At 47.7% G+C, this 4807-nt stretch overlaps 1 protein-coding gene across 1 annotated transcript in view; it reads right to left on the reverse strand.

The window, feature by feature from the left end:
* The window catches only part of PTGER2 (prostaglandin E receptor 2), a 60019-nt gene that overhangs the window by 17354 nt on the left and 37858 nt on the right, over positions 1 to 4807 (reverse strand). The window lies entirely within an intron of this gene.

Consider the following 4807-nt stretch of genomic DNA (forward strand, 5'->3'; position numbering starts at 1 on the left):
GCGGGGAGCTGCCCGCAGGCTGGTGGGGTCCCGCTCCCACCGAGCTGTGAGCTGAAGGCTGCCGAGGTCTGCCTCGGGCTCCAAAGACCCTCAGCTGCAGCCCGGGGCTGGGAGGGGGTGCGAGGCCTCCCGGGGGGTCCCGCACCGAACCCACTGGAGGGCGGGCAACAGTGAGGAGTGCCAACCGACTCACCCAGCCCGGGAGGCGATCGGAGGTCCCAGGCCTGTGCGGCATGGAGAAAAGGGGCTGGCGGGGTGCCCGGTGGGGGCATTTAGAGGAAGTGAGCAGTGAGCCAGTGGATCCGAGTCTGGTGCGCTGTTGCGTCAGTTTGGATTCGATTATCAGCACTTACTTTGCCTTTTTTTTTTAAATCAACACCATAAAGAATTGCATTTGTTTAAGCAACCATTAAGAGAAAGGGGTGGTGGGGAGCAGGATTTTCCTTGTAAGTGGAGAGAATTGTCTTTGTGGACACAGCTTGACACCATTGCACACCATTGTTCTCGACTCAAGCCCCACCTTGGAAGAAAAGGTTGCTGTGTTGTTTAGCTATTTTTGTTTCCACCTTCGGGGAACACGCAGGGCCCAGCCTGGAACACCCATTCCTGGCAAAGCTGGTTAGTGCGTGGCCAGTTTCAGAAAGTGGAGCTGACGAGCATGCTTGTCTGCCACCAGTGGTTATGTCGCCAGAGGTATGAACATGGGTTGCTTTTGAAGCATCCAGTCAGATAGGCCATATAGGCACTTGTATTCTGTAAGAAAGGTCACTCAGGGAAGGGAAGAGGATTAGGAGGCAGGAGGGTCTGGGAAGCACACTGGTAAGGAAAGAGCATTGTGCTGAAGAACACAAGACCATTTAAAAAACCACTTCCTCTCTGTGCATATTTTACCTCATCTCGGGAACTGGAATGCAGACGGAACTCCCAACCACCACGGCGCAATTTACTCCATCACTTGAACGCACTGAGTGGTTACAAAGGGTTCAATGTGCGTGGCTGCTCACCACAGGCTGCAGGTTGTAATCTAGCAAACGTGCAGCTAAGAATCGCCTCCTGAAACATCAGCCAGTGAAAACGAGAGCTCTAGAGCACAATTCTACAGACACACCGGTTGCTATCAACTGGAACCACAGTAACTTACCCTCCACCTCCTCAAAGCCTACACTCTGAGTTTTTGCATAGCAGTTGTCCCTAATTCTCCAATCTCTGAATTTTGGGATAGCATAGATTTCTAGGGGTAGTGCTCTAGGGCATCTTTGGGCTAGCATTGATTTCTAGGGGAAGTGAGTTTCTCTTCCAGGTTGGTAACACCCTATTTAGCAATACAACCTTCTGTACTTGTCTCTCTGCCCCCGCATTCTTTATCTCACCCCAAGCAATGGAGAACATTTATGTGAATTAAGAGTGTTCCTTTTTCAGTGTTCAAAAAGTTCCTCAAAATAGAATTTTCCTATATATTCACCTCTAATTTCCTTTGAATAGGTGCCTGTGAGCAGGTTTGTCCCTAACTTGTGTGGCACCAGACAGAGAAGGCTACAATGGGAGGTCCCCCTTTCTGTTCCTAATCCTCACCCTTGATTCCGTCTTGTTCTGTGAGGAAACTTGCATCAACGTGGACAACCCAGTTCGTTGTGACCACACGCTGTACATCCCTTTCTGGGGTCTTGGGATATGCAGGTCCATGTGTGCAGTTGACTCCTATGTAAGTACACTTGAGGAAGCTATCCTTCCTTCCATGATCCCAAATACCTGGAAGGTGGTCTAGAATGGAGGGGGCACGAGCTCAACATGAGTTAGGCCTGTTGGCCCCCAGAACTCTTGACGTATGGGGAGATGTATGCCAATCCAAAGATCACAGTGGGGTCCTATAAGTCTCAGCGTGGGACAAGGATGATACTTAGGCCTAGGATGGTACTATCTGATGATGGTTCTCTCCCCTACTCTCCTGTGTTGTCTCACTGGATTTGCTGCCAAACATTCAATTTACCAAAACCAAAATTGTTGCTGTGGAAGAAAGGCCTGCTGACCTGCTCCCATAAAGATTACAACCAGGAGACTGTATGGAACAGGCCTGCTCTGTAGCACAGGGGTCACCCGAAGCGGACGTCCACTCGATGGCAACAGGTGACCTTTTTTTAGGATCCTGAACCATTTCCTATCATTGAGCCAAAGAGTTGTTTCTAATTTTCTGGTTCCTGTGTGTGGTGCCATTATATTTCAGAGAATGTGACTTAAATCTCCAAATTGCAATTCTAAATTTAATAGTTTGCATTTATGTGTCCACCACCTCTAAGGACTAGTGGAGGCAAGTTCCTCTCTGTGGTCATTTTCCAAGAGAAAGCAAAGATAAACATGAAGGAGGAGGGCTGCTTAGGGGGCAAAGCTAACTTTAATTCCCGATTCATATGTCTGTTTTGTTGTCGTTGCTATTTTGACCGTTGTGTTAGGCTGGGTTTCTAGAGAAACAAAACCAGAGACCCTCATATATGTATAAGAAAGAGCTTTGTACCAAGAAGGCATCCCAGCCCAGTCCAGCTCAAGTCCGTAAGTCTGATGCAAGCTGGGCCCTCTCCAGACTCATGTGGCTGCAGGCTAATGATGCAAAAAGGTGAAGCAGGGTGCAGGAAGATCACAGGCCAGTGGGTGCAGAGTTACATGGTTCCAAGGTTGGAGGAAACATGATAGGGTGCCGGTAGCTCTCGGGGTCTGGCAGCCCACATGGGGTCAGTCCTGGAGGCAGGCAGAGTCCCAGCAAGCAAGAAGGCAAAGGGGCAGAGAGAGAGACAGAGTTCCGAGTGTCTCTCACTCTTATACAAAAAGGCTTATGACACCAAAGAGGTGTCATCAAGCTGAAATCCAACTGATAGGTTGGGCTCACCCCTACCCAGGAGTGTCTAGTTGACATGGTCCTGAGCCATTACAACCATGCAAATGATGAAGAGAAACTATTTTCATGATTCCAATGCATGTACACCTACATTTCCCCTCCCAAATGAAGCTTCAAAAATACTGCCTGGGCCCTGTGACGATACCATTTCATTGCAAACTCAAGTTACTTTATGGAATAAAAGAGAGAGCAGCAATTTATTGGAGGGAAGCAGTGCTAGCAGTACACAGAGAAAGTGATGGGCAACACTGGGGACAGGTGGACCTCTGCCCAAATGAGGAGGGTAGGGGACATGGACCGTAAAATTTCTGGACTAGCTTATAGTTGAAGGGGCAGATTTAAAAACAAACAAGCAAGCAATCAAACAAAAATAACCCATCTTTTAAATTTTAGAACATATTTAGATTTACAGAAAAGAAGTGAAGAGAACAAAGGGAATTCTTCTGTAGTCTCACCCAGTTTCCTCCATTATTAACCTTTTACATTAGTATGGTCTGCCACCTATCTGTCAGTTTGTCACACTGTGGTGTCTTGTGGGTTACAATGATCCTGGGTGCTATGCCACTGGTATTTTACATACCAGCAGAGCCACTCCTGGTGGACAGGTTCCCGTAGATCGTCCAGAAGGCCTGGAAGTAGAAAGTAGAAAGGCCTGGTGATTTACTTCGGAAATTGGCCAATGGAAACCTGATACGAGGGTGGGGCACGTGGTAAATTAATTGGCTATTTCCTTTTACTTCCCCTGAAACTAGCCCACTGAACCATGACTGAAAACAAGTACAATTGAGTTCTCAGAACGCTGGACAGCAGTTAAGGTGTTGGAGAGCACGGGGAGGGTCCAGAACTCGGGGAGAGAAGGAATTGCAACAGGCAGAAGTGGGAACAGCCCACTCACTCACATCTAGAACCGGGATTGGTCAACTTCTGAGATAGAAGAGCCATTCCTGTCCCTCACAACAATTTTAAAATTATTGGAAAGAAGTAAATATATTTTTACAAACGAATGAAATCACCATTATCTGAAAACAACAACCAAAAAAACAAACAAATGCATAACCAATGAAGCAGTAAAGTCAAAAATAAGAAACACACCTGAAAACAGGTGTGTGTGCCCTGAAGCAGAGAGCAGGTCCCGCCCTGTGGGGGGTAAGAGACCTGCCCCTTTGGTGCTCCTGGGCTTGAGAACTGACAGCACAGGGCGCGAAGTTCCTCCAGGGAAACAAAAGATTCCTATGCTGAATTTTCAGAATGTTTCTCAGAAAGTGTGGCAGTTGGCAGTTCCTTGATAATTGTTGAATGTGGATGGTGGACAGACACATGGGGATTCACAATCCTGTTTTTGTGTAGCTTGATCTTTTTTCACAATAAATATTGAGAAAAAGAAAAAAAAGAAATCACCATTATTTGAATAATATCCTGTAGTTTTTTTCAACTTTACTTCAGAGTCACATGTGCACACCGAAAGAGCCCCACGTGGCCCCTGCGTCGCAGTGTGCCCCCTCCAGATCCGGAGCACTTGTTCATCAAAACCACTTTGGGAGGGGGCTGGGTAACACCCCAACCTCGGACACAGAAAGGGAGCTAATCAGAGGAAGCGGTAGCATGGTTTGTCTTTTTCTTAAAGTGGGAGAAACTATAAGGTCAGCAGACAGAGGGCACCCCCTCGCTGCCCCCCCCCCACACACACACACAATGCTTGCTCCCTGCTGACCATGGGACATTGTTAGAGAGCCTGTTCAGAAGTGCGCTGAAGGGAAAGGCATAGAGACCCCTGCCTTCACCACAGGACAGTTGAGCCCCACTGCCGAGCTTACCACCTGCCACCAGCTAAGCCCCTGCCCCCATGCATGAGTATTGAATCCTAGAAATCAAACACCCATAATTCCTGAATCATCATCACCAAGAAGCAAATTAACACCT

The sequence above is a fragment of the Echinops telfairi genome, unplaced genomic scaffold (assembly GCF_000313985.2).
Source record: "Echinops telfairi isolate 266 unplaced genomic scaffold, ASM31398v2 ScPeMD7_18;HRSCAF=68, whole genome shotgun sequence".
Taxonomy (NCBI): Eukaryota; Metazoa; Chordata; class Mammalia; order Afrosoricida; family Tenrecidae; genus Echinops; species Echinops telfairi.